Raw genomic sequence first — 16678 nt, forward strand, 5'->3', positions numbered from 1 at the left:
TCATATTGATGACTTTCAGGTAGTACAGAGACAGGCTGGTGACAGGTGATTTTCAGCTCGCAATACTTATTCATGTATACAATATATTCAGGTTTAAAACAACTTAAGCATACTCGTATATAAACATGTACACTGCCATACAAAAGTAATGATGCTGAAAATTCAGGTTGGCATCACAGGAGTATATTACATTTTAAAATAGAAAACAGTAATTTTAAATTGTAATTATACAATTAACTATTTACAGCAATTCATGAATACATTTCTAATAAATTTAATAGCATGACAAGCATTTTTTATGTGTCCTTTCTTTAATGTGGTCCTTGCATAGTCTCCACCGTGGTTTACTGTGCTGCATGGGGATGCTCCACTCGGTCAGAGAAAGGTGTGCAAATGTATGGCTTCCCCGCTGACATAGAGAGGAAAAAATAATGGTTGGCTCAAGTCAGCAGGAGCAATCTAAATACAAATAAAAATTACAACAACAAAAAATTGTTAGGTAATTATACTTACATTTATTTGCACTTTTTTACATTGACAATGTTTTACTAGAAATAAGGAACAAGCAAAGCCTTGCAAAACCCAGGGAGCGGAGACTCATGGTGAGACATTGCAGGGAGTCATCAGTGTTACCTATAACTGTGCATTTAACCACCATGTGTATGTACTGTATGTGGGTAGACAAAAAAAAGGTGTGTGTGGAAACTAAACTGAAGTCAGTATGCAGACAAATTGCGGCAATGCAATTTGTCATGACCAAAAAATTCAAGAGTAGGCTGAGACCAGATGCTATTCCCACAATCTTTGTACATCGTCCTGTGGTCAAAAAGAGGAGGCCCTGCTCCACGATGCACCCCTAGACCTGTGAACATACAAGAAATGGCTACTGATTACAGCTATGTTATTTCAGGTGATTCATATATAATAAGTACAAACTCGTACTAGTTGAAGTAAAGTGATGTGATATTTTCAATATTTAAAATGAGCAAAACCATGTATTCTACCTCTATCAGTTTCAAAGGTTGAGGAAAAAAGAACGAGGACACTCAGAGAAGGGAAAGTGAGAGTGAAGAAAAAGGACATGGCTAGAGAGGAGAGACAGGGACAGGTGACACTGCCCAGTCAACCAGCAGCAAGTCAGTCAGCAGCCAGTCAGCATTCCAGTGAACCATCAGCCAGTTACCTGGGTCTATTAAAAAAATTTAAGAGACAAGAAAAAAAAAATAAAGATCAAGCAATGCAAAGGCAGCACTAAGAAAAATAATGAAAATTCAGCTATCAAAAAAAAAAAAGGTCCCCTCAGCTCTCCTGACCTGCATCATCACTGATGCTCCATCACAGAACACTTCAGTGGCACCACTAATCCTCCACCCACCAGAACCCACAGAATGTTACAGTATGTTACTTTTATACACTAACAAGTTTAAGTATATAATACAGTATTATTATATAATATAGACAGGTAATAGTAAATGAATCACAATGACTAAAAACACTCCACCCATGTTTTTGCAAACTCAATTCACTCTAAATGTATATCAATAGGGTGCATTTTATTATTAAGTAATTTAATATGTGTAATAAGGAACAAACTTCATAACCTCATTTTTACCACTTCCACTCACCGCTGTCACACGTGATATTGAACTAACGTAATAGGCTATGTAACGTTAGCTAACTTTCCCCACCCTGCAAAAAAATGTTTATACTGCTTTTTTTCTAATAGCAAACACGATGGATGAAACTGAATTATGAGAAAAGATTTTACAATTATTAGGGTGTTCGTTACTAACTTTATTCAGCTCCAGTCCTAGCCTAATCTGTTAGTTATCTGATAACAAACCTTAAATCTACGCATTTAATGAGTGATTATCTACTAGAAGGTTTTAATTTGCAATTTATTGTTATTAAGATGTACTGATAATATTCAATCTTATTATTTAAACGTCTTACCTGTTAAAAGTGCGTCGCAAACGGTTTGTTCTGCTGCATCTCTACGGCGCGGCATCGGTTTGCTGCTACTTCCAGGAACTATTGAGAGGCTCCACGAGCCGCCATTGCTGTAAAAAAAGCGTTCCATTGGAGTCAATGGAGTTGTCGCAACTCTCACTCTATATGGCTCTGGGTGGGCCCTTAAGGACGCTCTAGGAAGAGCTGTGTTTTGTTGTGTGGATGTAACTGTGTCCGTACGAATGAATGTGTGAACGATGATGAATGTATGAACAAATAAATTCCGTATTGGGTGGGTAAGGGTTGAGCACCGTTCCTGGACCGTCACTTCGGTGTGACCTGGTCTAGAATTGGACTCGACCCAGATCCACTTGAGAGGGATGAATGTATGATGAGCCTTGATAATAAAAGGATCAGTGAAAGAGCGAGTAGAGCTGACAGGTCACTCAAGAGGAGTGTAGAGTACTCTGTATTTATGTATATAGAGATAGCAGATATGGTGGAATATAGAAATAATAATAAATTAATTAAAATAAGATATGCATTCATTATTTCATAACTTGTCTTAATATATGAATTTAAAAGATGCACGTGCTTAAAACTTAATATGTAATATGTGAAGACATCTAAAATGTGTATCTTGTTATCCCTGGGACACAGTATGAAAGTTAATCCATTACAGAGTTTCAGAGATTGGGCTTGTGTAAATGTAAAAAATGAAATTAATAACTTGTGCAATGTGGAATGAAAGCAAGATTGGGTGACCAAGTTAATAGACATTTGGATTCAAAAGCCATAGGAAGGACAATAGGAAGGGAACTAGTTGTTTAAAGAATTAAATTTAATTATTTTATTTACAATAATAGGAATTATTTTATGTTGGTTAGGAAACATTAATTCACCAATACCAGATTATTCTGAATCATGTATGCAAATTTAGATGAAAAATTATGATTGAAGTCTTTATTTTACCATACACATGTCATGCTGTTATAAAAGGAAGGTTTATTTTATTTTATTTCAGTAAACTTAGATAATAAAGGTAGCTGATTTCTGCATTTTGCAAAGAAGAAAAAATGCTTGCTATTTTCCTGCAATGAAGAACTTGCTTCACTAACAAAGAATAAGAGAACTGCTGTTTTCAACCAGATGATTTTGTTTTTATTAAGGGACCACTGAAAGGAGAGGTTGAAAAGTGAAAATTAGAAAAAGAGCTGACTGCTCAGAAACAATTTGGTCAGAAGTTACATAGGTACATTTGATTAATGCAGTCTCTGAGTGTTCACATTTCAGATGACTTCTGGAACAGTGCCTTGACAAAGGGAAGCAATGAACTGGAGTCTGTCGAGGAATGGCAAAGCAGCAAACACAGCTGCGGAGAGAAGAAGAGGGAGGGGCTGATGGATGTTCCCCTCCCCTCCTGAAAGAGAAGAACACACTTCAGCATGGAGAAAGACTGAATTAAAGCAGGAAAAGGAGAATCTTTCACTTGAGACTTTTCCTGAGGTTGAAAAGAACATTATGAAATGCAAAACTCTGGCAGAAAGCAACCAGAAGCCAGACTGAGAAGAAGCAGAGTAACAACGGAGACCATACGCCACAACATCAGGTCTTTGAGTGCCATCACAGACTGATGACCCAGTTCAACAGCCCAGGCTGATGATCTAACCAGAAAGACTTCCATCCCTTCAGTGCACAGGTGCTGAATATACAACGAATACTATAGAGACTGCTTCAAATGTTAATTATTTTATTTCATTATCTTATTTACTATGTTTCAATCTTGGTTATTCACTTGTCTCACAGCACTTCTTTTAATTCTGTGTTTTAACTAACTCTCTCAATCTGCTTTTCAATAGGTACCAGTCCAGCCTCATGTCTTAAAGAAATAATAATTTTGACAAGACAGAAGTGAGTACTTGACTCACCAATCAGATAAACATGGAGCTGGATTTGGCAGAGTAAGGCTGTTTCATTAACCAACTGGGGGAAAGCACAACTGAATATTTGACAACAATGCTGAGCTCTTTGAAAAAAAAAAAGGGTATCTAAATGCACAATAGGAAAAATATATATGGTTGAAAAAATAGAAATATTGGTCACTCCATTTTGTCATTTTCTAAGGTAAAACTGAATAAAATAATAATGAATAAAAAATTATTCCAAAGATCCAAAATCATGAAATCACATATACTGTCATCACTGGGGATAACAAGATGGAAATGTTGATGGCCATGGATCCTAGATTATGCAGAGATCTCCAATCCTCTTCTCAGAGTTGCTCATGAGCAATAACATAAAAGTATTTGACTAAACTTTAAATTAGACAAACAAGTGACATTTGAGAAATTATAATTGGCTCTCTCAAATGCCCAATGCCTAGGCCTAATATTCTAAACAAATTCATCTATGAGATTTTGGAAAAAGAAATGAAAAAAAAAAAAAGGTAATTTAAATAAAAATAAGTTTTTGGCCAAAAAGGGGAGTGAAAGTGTGTGAAAAAGTATGAATGATGGTGTTGTATGGCATGAAAGAGAGTGTCTGACGAGACACTGAGGCAATTCAATCAATTTGCCAAAACAGCTGTAAACAAATTTGAATGTGGGCCCACAGGGCAAACTTATGCCCAGTAAAATAATGACCATGGATGAATTTGGTTAAATTTCCTGGTCTGTACCTAGGTCTTTGTTGTGGCAGAAAGAAAAACAGTGCCACACATGCGCAGCGTATAACATGGGAAGGCAGAGCAAAGCAAGCTTGCTCTGTCCACCCCACATCTAACTTTCTTTTCAGCATATCATGATGGACCTGATTGTGTCAAAAGGATAAAATATTGTCTTTCTGACTGTTAAAATACAGTGGGTTGAGTGTTTTCCAGGTCAAAAGGCCTATGCTACTGAGCAAGATAGGCCTAGATAAATTATCCATTAATATAGTGGAACTCAGTTTACAAAACAAAGAGATAACTGAATAAGCAAATTGTTGAGAATAAAATTGAAATGAATTGAAAAATAGTAAGGATGCTAAAAACTGAGTAAAACCAATTTCTTTGTTATATTATAAACAAATGGGTATTCACCCTTTTCTCATTATAAGGACAGCACTGGAATTGTGAAAGCTCAAAAAGGGGCCAAGACAGCCCTCAACCCACATTACATCTCCACAGGTCACACCAAGAAGGACGACTAGCAAGATGAGCAAATTAGCATGCTTGATAACACTAACAAAAAACTCTGAAGTTTTCCATTTACAGATGACAGCAGTTCCAGTAAGGCCAGGGAATGCTTCGCTCCATCAAAGAGAACCAGTGAGGGTGCAGTTATGATCTCAAGAGAGCCTGGCATTAATCAGCAAAACGGTTACAGAGTGACACCTGAGTTCACATCTCTAACCTTAAAATACTCCAACCAGATTCAACAACTCCACACAGCATGAAGTGAGGGATGAAGGGCGTGCTAGTAACGACCCACCCTTGCCAACGAGGGAAAGACCATTGCAACGACTCGCAAAGAGTCTCCCTGGTGAAGATGGAATGAGAGAGTGATGGGACTGCTACTGAGATCAAAATACTTGGGAGCAGAGAGCTATTTGTGATGTTACATTCTTTATGTTTTGATGTTTATTCCTCTTGGATTCTACATGTGTGCTGAAGTGCTGAACATTGTTTAATCTTTAATGACGGGTTAGGGAGACTGGATCTTTTACTCACTCCTTGTCAAATTAGGAGAGAGATGTTTGGTCCAGTGATCCCTCAGAGTGGAATTTCATAATCTAGTCACTTGTAATAATACAATGTGACTTATTTAGTCACTAGGTAGTGTAACTAATATGACTGGATTATGGAGTAGCACTCTGGATAAAAATAATCAAATGTGAGACTTATTAAGTCTCAAAGGGGAGAATGTGGAAGAGTTTTATTGGTCAATATGTAAACTAATCAGGCATAATCAATGTGAATCTAGCCATTTATGTATCAAGTTATTCTACTGTTATAATCATGCATTTGACTGTATGTAGAGGCCTGCGTGAGAATGGAATGTGCAGAGAGTGCAGGGGTATAGTAAATGGTGCAGTTGCACACTCTATTTGGACATTAGACAAAATATATGATGAGACCTCCTTGGTGCAGACATTACCAAAATACAGCATATAGTAAAGTTGGATGTCCTGTTTTGACATAAGACAAAATATATGATTAGGCCTCCTCGTTTCACTTAAAATAAATAACATCCTAAAAGCAAGCTGGAGACACAGCCATAAAAAGTAAAAGAGTTAATAAACAGAACCATATGTATGAAATGTATTGAACATGGGCACGCCTTCAGAAGCAATGTATAAAATAGAGAACCGACACAGACTCGTCAGACTGTTCTGCAGAGCTTTCTCGGTTTTATTTTCTCTTGAAAATAAAATCTTTCTTATGGAAACAAAACCCTGAGATAGTGTGATTCCTCAGATCCATGGAAGACGAAAATACACTACAGTTCCGGCAACAGAGCCCCTGCAGCAGGGCAACTGGGTGACAGTGAGGCAGCGTAGTCATGGGTCAAAACACTCTTCTGTTCCGATGAAAACATTAAACAGGTTCTCCCCAATCAGTGATGCACCCACTGAGAAACCTGACGAAAGTGCTCTAGTTATTGGTGATTCAATTGTACGGAACATGAATATAGAGACACCAGCCACCATAGTCAAATGTTTACCGGGAGCCAGAGTGCCTGACATCTTGGCAAATTTAAAAGTGCTGGCTAATGCTTAAAGTAAATACAGTAAGATTGTTATTCATGACGGCACTAATGATGTTCGACTTCGCCAGTCGGAGATCACTAAAAATAACATTAAAGAGGTGTGTGAACTTGCAAGCACGATGTCAGACACTGTAATATGCTCTGGTCCCCTCCCTGCTTACCGTGGTGACGAGATGCATAGCAGATTGTCATCACTCAATGGCTGAATGTCTAAGTGGTGCCCACAGAATAACATAGGTTTCATAGACAATTGGACGAGCTTTTGGGGCAGACCTGACCTGTTGAAAAGAGATGGTCTTCATCCCTCCTGGGGTGGTGCCACTCTTCTCTCTAGAAATATGGCAAATAGTCTTAGAGTTTATACTTGACTAACTTGGGCCTAGGTCAGGAAGAAGACAGACTGGCTAAACCGACCGTCTGCTAGCTGCCTCACGTCAGAGAGGTCAGCTAATTTTCAGCACATAGAGACTCTTTCACCTAAATATCACACTATAGAGACTGTGTCTGTTCCCCGAACTAGAAAATACAAAAAAATTTAGAAGAAAACAAACATAACCCCAGGTATTTATTCAATACAGTGGCTAAATTCATGAAAAATAAAGCCTCAACAAGTGTTGACATTTCCCAACATCACAGCAGTAATGACTTTATGAACTACTTTACTTCTAAAATTGATACTATTAGAGATAAAAATGTTACCATTCAGCCGTCAGCTACAGTATCGCATCAGACATAGACCCCCTGATGAACAGTTCCACTCATTCTCTACTATAGGTGAGGAAGAATTGTATAAACTTGTTAAATCATCTAAACCAACAACATGTATGTTAGACCCTATACCATCTAAGCTTCTAAAAGAGGGGCTTCCAGAAGTCATACTGTAGATCCTCTTCTGACTATTCTTAATTCCTCATTGTCATTAGGATATGTCCCCAAAACCTTCAAACTGGCTGTTATTAAGCCTCTCATCAAAAAACCACAACTTGACCCCAAAGAACTAGTTAATTATAGACCAATCTTGAATCTCCCTTTTCTGTCCAAGATACTAGAAAAGGTGGTATCCTCACAATTATATTCATTCTTAGAGAAAAATGGTATATGTGAGGATTTCCAGTCAGGATTTTATAGTACATATCATAGTACTGAGACTGCTCTCCTTAAGGTTACAAATGACCTGCTCTTATCATCTGATCGTGGTTGTATCTCTCTATTAGTTTTATTGGATCTTAGTGCTGCGTTTGACACAATTGACCACAACAATCTTTTGCATAGACTTGAACACTTTGTTGGCATTAATGGAAGTACATTAGCATGGTTTAAATCGTACTTATATTACCGCCATCAGTTCGTAGCAGTGAATGAAGGTGTATCATATCGATCACAAGTGCAGTATGGAGTACCTCGAGGCTCAGTACTAGGGCCGCTACTCTTTGCGCTTTATATGTTACCCTTGGGAGATATCATCAGGAAACATGGTGTTAGCTTTCACTGTTATGCTGATGATACTCAGCTCTATATTTCTTCGCGGCCCGGTGAAACACAACAATTTGAAAAACTAATGGAACGCATAGTCGATATAAAAAACTGGATGACGAGTAATTTTTTACTACTAAATTCTGAAAAAAAAACTGAGGTGTTAATTATAGGATTATAGAAAACTCTGCACGTAATAACCTTGAACACTGTCTAAGACTTGATGGCTGCTCTGTCAATTCTTCGTCATCAGTTGGGAACCTAGGTGTGCTATTTGATCGCAATCTTTCCTTAGAAAGCCACGTTTCTAGCATTTGTAAAACTGCATTTTTCCATCTCAAAAATATATCTAAATTATGGCCTATGCTCTCAATGTCAAATGCAGGAATTTTAGTCCATGCATTTATGACCTCAAGGTTTGATTATTGTAATGCTTTATTGGGTGGTTGTTCTGCACGCTTATTAAACAAACTACAGCTAGTCCAAAATGCAGCAGCAAGAGTACTTACTAGTACCAGGAAGCATGACCATATTAGTCCGGTCCTATCAACACTGCACTGGCTATCTATCAAACATCGCATAGATTTAAAATATTGCTTATTACTTATAAAGCCCTGAATGGTTTAGCACCTCAGTATTTGAATGAGCTCCTTTTACATTATAATCCTCTACGTCCGCTATGTTCTCAAAACTCAGGCAATTTGATAATATCTAAAATATCAAAATCATCTGTGGGCGGCAGATCCTTTTCCTATTTGGCGCCTAAACTCTGGAATAACCTACCTAACATTGTTCAGGAGGCAGACACACTCTTGCAGTTTAAATCTAGATTAAAGACCCATCTCTTTAACCTGGCTTACACATAACATACTAATATTCTTTTAATATCCAAATCCGTTAAACTATTTTTAGGCTGCATTAATTAGGTAAAGCGGAACCGAGAACACTACCCATACCACCCGATGTACCTGCTACATCATTAGAAGAATGGCATCTATGCTAATATTAGTCTGTTTCTCTCTTATTCCGAGGTCACCGTAGCCACCAGATCCAGTCTGTATCGAGATCAGAGGGTCACTGCAGTCACCCGGATCCAGTACGTATCCAGACCTGATGGTGGGTCAGCACCTAGAAAGGACCTCTACATCCCTGAAAGACAGCAGAGACCAGGACAACTAGAGCCCCAGATACAGATCCCCTGTAAAGACCTTGTCTCAGATGACCACCAGGACAAGACCACAGGAAACAGATGATTCTTCTGCACAATATGACTTTGCTGCAGCCTGGAATTGAACTACTGGTTTCGTCTGGTCAGAGGAGAACTGGCCCTCCAACTGAGCCTGGTTTCTCCCAAGGTTTTTTTCTCCATTCTGTCACCCATGAAGTTTCGGTTCCTTGCCGCTGTCGCCTCTGGCTTGCTTAGTTGGGGTCACTTCATCTACAGCGATATCGTTGACTTGATTGCAAATAAATACATAGGATAGAAATGTACCAGAGTAAAGACTACAATATTTGCCTCTCAAATGTACTAGTGAGTAAAGTCATGAGTGCTCCCCAAAAATGATTCTCAGTAAATTACAGGTCCCTCAAAATTGTACTTAGGTACTGTACTCAAGTAAATGTACTCCGTTACTGTCCGGCTCTGCCTCAAAGTGATGATGTTACTGACCATATCCTTGTATCGTGCTTGCTGCGTATCACTGATATTAACTATATGGCTCAGTGTTGTCATCTAGGCAGAACTATTCGCAAATAACCTGCCTGATTTATCTCAACTGCTATGTGCGCCAATACATACACATGAACTAGATGAAATGACTGGCAACATGGGCAATATTTTCTCTAATACATTAGAAGCTGTTGCCCCCATCAAACTAAAAAAGGTTAGAGAAATACATACTGTGCCATAGTATAACAGTAATAACCACTCTCTCAAGATAGAAACTTGTAGTCTTGAGCACAAATGGAGAAAAACTAACTTGGACGTTTTTAGAATTGTGTGGAAAAACAGTATGTCCAGCTATAGACAGGCTCTAAAACCTGCCAGAGCCGAGCATATCCACTAACTCATTAAAAAACAACCAAAACAATCCAAAGTTGAGCACAGTGGCTAGATTAACAAATAACCAGATGCCACCCGATTCACATTGTCACGGAGACGAACCCTGTGATTCCCTCTACTGTCCAGCAGAGGGCTCCATCTCCTGAATATTGACACTCACGCACCCACACACTCACTTAAACTGATTCACAACTACACTACCCATCTACCCCGTGCCTTGGACTCTGATCACCACACAGGTGCAGCTTATTTGTACTGCTATATAAGCTGCACAACTACATCAGTTTAACGCGAAGTCTTGTTTTGCTGTAATCAAGACATGTACAAATGTACTCCCATGCCTGTGCAAGCCGTCACGTTAGACTCGGAGTCCACCAGCATTCCCAATCTGCCCAAGGAGTATCACGATCTCGCCACCGCCTTCAGCAAGGTACAAGCAAACACATTACCACCACACCGCAGTCACGATTGTGCCATTGATCTAATTCCAGGTTCCTCACCACCCCGGGGCCGAGTATTTCCATTATCATTACCCGAGTCAGAAGCAATGGCCAAGTACATCGAGGAGGAGTTGGAGAAGGGGTTCATACGTCCGTCCACTTCTCCTGCTTCAGCTGGCTTCTTCTTTGTCCGTAAGAAGGATGGAGGTTTGCGCCCTTGCATCGATTATCGAGGACTCAACGAGATAACGGTAAAGTTTCGCTATCCACTTCCCCTGGTGCCCTCTGCATTAGAACAGCTACGAACTGCACGATACTACACCAAATTGGATTTGCGCTGGGCATACAATGACAGTTAGCTCTGTGGTCTGTGGATGACGAGCAGTGTTCTGGGTGCTTGGCTCATACAGGTGGCAGTTAGACAGGGTGTTGGTTTCAGTTCTTATGCTTAGACATACGATGTCTTCCTTGTCTTTCTTGCGAGTTTTCATGTAAAGAAGCTCTTTCAGCATCCTCAGGATCTCTGCTGTCTCAGACGTTGCTGCCCTGTGTTTTTCTGACGTGGGCTCAGGATTGAGCTTACCCGTGTCATGTCGAGAGTGGTTCCACTGCCGGCTGTCGGGGCTTTGTGTCCTGGACGGTGGGGATCGGCTCTTTTTGGGTCGCCAGTCCCAGAATCGCTCGCTCTGGGGCGTTGGACGAGCACCACCACGATTGTGTTGCCCTCTGCTGGCTTGGAACGGTATTGACCCTCTGTAGAAAGATCTGTGACTGTGGTGTTGTAGGGCGCCCTCTAGGGTTAACTCCAAGCAGTGCTCAGAGACAGAGATTTTGGGGTTTTTCACAGTCTTTTCACAAATAGTCTTTTGCTTGGTGCAAGCTTTGTGGGCTAAGTTCCGTAACTCTTGTGTAGTCATGTTACGCGGACACGCTGGGACAAAACTCCAACTGGCATGTAGGTTTCGGAGGAACAGAGTTTTTAAGTCTAAATCCTTTTCCATACCTGGTTCGTTGCATGCTCCGAAGTAGGCTTTTTGTAGCTGACTATAGAAAGTCTGTGGGTTTTCAAGTCGGCCCTGTTTGAGGTCCATAGCAATAAGGAGCCCATGGTCTGAGTCTGGATCAGAGAATTCAAGAATCAAAGTTTGTAGCAGTTGCTGGTAGTATGCTTTGACAGTCTCTGGTTGACGATCCAGAAAACTATGCACATCACGGCTGGACATGATTTTTAACAGGTTTTCACATCTGTCACGTTGGTGACAGTTTGCAAGTGAAAGTCAATGTCTTGTAAAGAAGCATGAACATCATGTCCTCCTGCAGGATCTGGATTGAACGTAGGGATGCTTCTGGCTAGCTTGTCAAGTTCTCTGTGAGCCGTGCAGGGTTTAGTGGCATGCGTTCTCTGGAAGGCTTCTCCCCCCTGCGTTGTTGACAGGTGTTCTTGTAAGCTGGCTGGTGATTTCTTGAGCCGTGAGCTTACACCCCCTTTTTCAGCTCTGGGTTCTCGGCTGAAAGTGTTGGAGTAGCGGGCCGGGAGAAACTTTGTGGTGTGCGTTTCTCCGATCCAGCCACTCTGTAATCTGTCAGAATGCTTCAGTTCTGTGTAAACAGTGTCAAGTTAATCTTGGAGCTCATCTCTCTGGAGAGTAAGCTCGTTGATTTTAGCTCGGGCCGCTTGCAAGTGTGTTTTGCAGGCCCAGGTTTTATAGTCTCTTTCTTTCAGTTCAGTCTTTGCTCTTTTTAGGAGAGCGTCACCTTGCTGGAGTTTTTTGTTGAGTTCTTTTCTGGCTTCTCTCTCTAGCTGTTCTCTTTGATCTGTGTCGAGGCGAAGATCTTGCAGGGCATTGTGAAGTCTTTCTACTTCTTTCTGTAGCTCTGAATCTGTGTCGTCCTCTTTCTCGCGCTGGTTCTGGGTCTCGAGGAGGAGTTGATCAAGGCGACTCTGGGTTGGGGCCTGGTCCTTCCAGGCCTCCTCCGCTTGAAGCTTAAGCATTGCTGCTTGCTGTTCAAGGTCGATGTTGCTCCGTTCATTGAGCTGTGCCTGGGCGACGAGAATGTGAACTAGGCTTCCGAAGATCCTGGCGAGTTCTTTGTAGTAGTCGCTTTGGGTTGGATCGTGTGCCATCAGTTCATCTAGCTCGGTGTCTAGTTGCTCTGGGTGCTGCAGGTTACTGGCGTCCTTGGGCAGGTAGGGGGTCGTCACTGCTTTCAACCATGTCGAGAGGTGGCCCCTGTGGACTGCTGGACTGGATGACTGGAACATCCTGACTCCCTGTCGGTGAGAGAAGCACAGCACACACACAAAAAGACCAATGCAAGTTCGTTCTAAGGTTAACGAGCTATATTCATATGGGCTGTGCCGTTTATGAGAACTTTGGGGCTAACTGATGCAAACAGTCAGACAGTTCAGTAGCCAATTAACTTGGGTCAACAAAGGACCTGAAATGGAGATTTGACAGGCAGTAGCCTAGCGGGTCGCATGATGACACCGGATGCTGGTTGCCGTTCTACTATTTAGCTTCCTTGGTGGCTCTCACAGGTTACTGTCTCTATGTGAAATGAAAGAAACAAATCACAACAGAACAGAGGATAGAAAAAGATCAAAGTGAAACAACACTTGAAATGAGATAAAAACAAATAGAAACACAATGTGTTAGTGAGAATAAGGAGGCCTAAGCCTACTGCTAGATTTTAAGTTAGGGCCAACAGGTGAGTGGGCTGGGTAGGAAATCTAGAAATATGATGTGGCTTGAAGAAGCAAAAGGGTCAAACACTTAAAATATATCCGGGGGAATATCTAATATTTTGTGGCTTATAATAAGTGGATGGGTTTTATCACATTTGGTTCACCTGGGTGAATTGGAGTCATTCAGGTGGAAACCAGTGGCTTGGTCAACCTCTCCGGCGCTCCCCAAACACTGCACCCTCTCAAACAGCTTGTGACTTTTAACACAACCTTTGGAGTGCCAAATTGCTGATCTCTCCACTGCATGTACGCAACGGAGATAAGAGGAACAGAGATAAGAGGAACCGAGTTTCACTCACAGTGTCGGTAACACTGGTCAGGCAGCCTTGCTCACTGGAAACCTGAGATGACTGTCCAATCACCAAGGGAGTTCTACAATCAAATACACAAAGATGAACAAAGGAAACTTAAAGTTAATTAAGGTTTGGTTTGTTTAACATCAATTGAGTAAATATATATGTAGAAATGAGAGGTAACAGCTTTACCTAATAATGATAAAACAAACAAATAAAACATTATGATAATGATGGTAATTATCAAAATAACCTAAGACAAAAGAGAGAAGAAAAATAATAAAAATCAAAATAAAAGACAGGAATGAAACTCGGGAGAAGTAGCAGCTGGTTTTCACCCTCTCTGTGCTTAACCTGGTGAGCAGAAAACTTAATTGAAATTAAAAATTCAAAACTGGTTTAAATCAAAATTTAAAATAAGCATGTAAGAATTAAAAGGAAAATCTGAATAATATCCTATAATAACCAATGATAGCTGTAAGGTATCATTAATAATTATGAAATTCATCAAAACAAAGGTAAAAGTAGACATGCAATTCAAAAACAGAATTGAAAGGAGAGAGATCTGTTAGTCGATTTAACAGGATACTGCCACTAGATGGCTTACCTTCTAAGTGGTTCAAATCAGTAGTTGACCTGAAACATCTAGATTTCCACTATTAAACAGTTACATTTTAAAGAGCCACACAGATGGGAAATTAAAAATTACCTGTATTACAGTGTATGATGTAGCTGTCCATCAGTGTAAACAATGTGCAAAGGAATTAAACCAAAAAGTATACAATCTATAAAGGTATTGGCTTCTAAAGTAAGGAGTCGACTCTGAATGGCTGAAACGAGTCGTTATAGATTTTAAATCTTTTGCCCATCTCTATGTACGTCACTAGAAACACTTTGCATAATAATCTAAGAGAAGAAGTTTACCATGAAGTTGTGTGCGGAACAACCAATCAAAACTGAATATGTTAGTTGACCAATCAGAACACAGTATGCTACCGAAAGGTGGGGTTTAAGGAAACTGAATCTTTTGAACAGCTTCGCGCGAACCGTTTGGGGATCTCTGAGAATTGAGGTAATTTTTAAATGATATTTTGACAAAATGACAATGTTTTTTAACCTTGGATGGATTTAAACCTGTTGCACAGGACTTATAAACAGTGATAGGGAGCTTAGAATTTTCATCTTACTGGCTCTTTAATTCAAATCATGTTTGAACCAAACTCAAAGTAAATGTAAACAGTCAGAGGAAAAGAAGAAAAAAATTGTCTCCCTGTAATAATATTCACACGAGCAAAGCTGTAAATGTAAATAATTGTTGAGAATTTAGACAGCTAATTCAATAAATCACAGGAAAATAGATTAACAATTAGAGCGCATTATCTGAAACGGCCACGAGATGGCGGACTTGCACTCATGCCAGCTGGAATCAGAAGGCAGGGCGTAACTTGAAACTTCTAAACAAAGAGCTCCCTCTGGTGTTTAGATAGCGGAATTACAGAATTACAATTTCAATATGACTTAGAATTTGATCGTTTGTCAGGCTGATTTTCTGCATCAAAATCACAACTAACAAACAGCCAAAAAGTTTTACCTCTGCAGTGTTATATTAAACATAGGGTGAAGGAAGGATCCGTTCACTTCCAAAACACAAATGTAAAAAAAAAACAAAAAAAAAACAGGAATTTTCCATCTTTTGACTCCCATAAACATTTATCAAAATAGCACTTATGATTTAAATGTTTTAGGTTTACAAATCGGGTAGCTAAGCCAATTTTAGACCAGGAGTTTTTATAGTTTATTTTTGAATATCACTGTGGTTCACCACAAATTCAATAACGATATTTAATAAGCAAGGCCTTTTTAACTGAATCAGAGGAACATCGCTCATGTTCAGATTTACATGTTGCAACTAATAAAAGATTTCATCTTTTAATTATTCATATTAAAATGTTCTCACTGCAGAAAGATCTTGGTCTTTCTTAACAGGAGACTTTTAACATTATACTGCAGTTTACTTTCATTAAAATAACAGTGACTATACTGTTAAGTTTCTATAAAAACCTAACGTGCTGACTGATCAGCTTTTTGCCTCAGTCAGTTAGGAGTGAGTTCGCGTCTTGCGACTTATCTCACAAGTACATAATTTCATAGCGCACGTGCAGAAATTATTAATAACCATATACACAGATTGATTGCTCACAAAACGAAGTTTGAAATGCCCGCATTCTCCGCCATAAATGTAGCTGCACTGGGTTGTACATAATTATTAACTCAAATGATATATAGGGAATTTGAATAATTAATCAGGAATATGATTAATATATATATATCATATGACAGTTACAAAAAAATTTAATTGAAGAGGAAAAATAGCTCAATTGCATATATCAATAACTCATTACAGGGCAATGTAATTTACTCATTAATATGTCAATATACCATTCTTCATATCAATTATGGTGATATCTCTTACTGTAAATTACCGCAAATCAAACAGTGGTTTGTCCAGCAAACGGCCGTAAGATTAACTTATCAATTTTCAATAAAGTTATCACTTCCTATAATTCAAGGAAAAATATTCTCTGGCCATGAAAACATTATCCTATCATTATGATGAATTTAGTTGCTCAAAGTAAACAGCGTGTAGCTAAAGATCAGACACTTCATCGACTCGTAATGTGAGCGGTTCAGAGGCAATCATGAATATATATTGGTTTTTAATAATTGAACTAATAATACATCCAACTACAAATCACACAGAGTAAATACGCGTACGACAATACAGACAGTAAACTCTGTACAAGACATAATGGAATCCAAATAAGGGAGAGCGAGAGAGAGAGAGAGAGAGAGAGAATGAATGAGAGAGAAGGGAAGTGAGAGAGAGAGCGTGATCACAGAATGAGCTCAGTTATGCAAACTCACAGACAGTAACCCTTGAAAGACAACAACGAATCAAATCATAG

At 39.4% G+C, this 16678-nt stretch overlaps 1 long non-coding RNA gene across 1 annotated transcript; it reads right to left on the reverse strand.

The window, feature by feature from the left end:
* Window positions 1–496: 496 nt before the first annotated feature.
* LOC128015259 (uncharacterized) lies at window positions 497–2119 on the reverse strand. Its single transcript, XR_008183856.1, has 3 exons — window positions 1954–2119; window positions 1005–1189; window positions 497–862 (listed from the first exon to the last, which is right to left on the reverse strand). It is a non-coding gene; the product is annotated as an uncharacterized LOC128015259 (long non-coding RNA).
* Between the last annotated feature and the right edge of the window lie 14559 nt (window positions 2120–16678).

This window comes from Carassius gibelio, chromosome A1 (genome assembly GCF_023724105.1).
Source record: "Carassius gibelio isolate Cgi1373 ecotype wild population from Czech Republic chromosome A1, carGib1.2-hapl.c, whole genome shotgun sequence".
NCBI lineage: Eukaryota > Metazoa > Chordata > Actinopteri > Cypriniformes > Cyprinidae > Carassius > Carassius gibelio.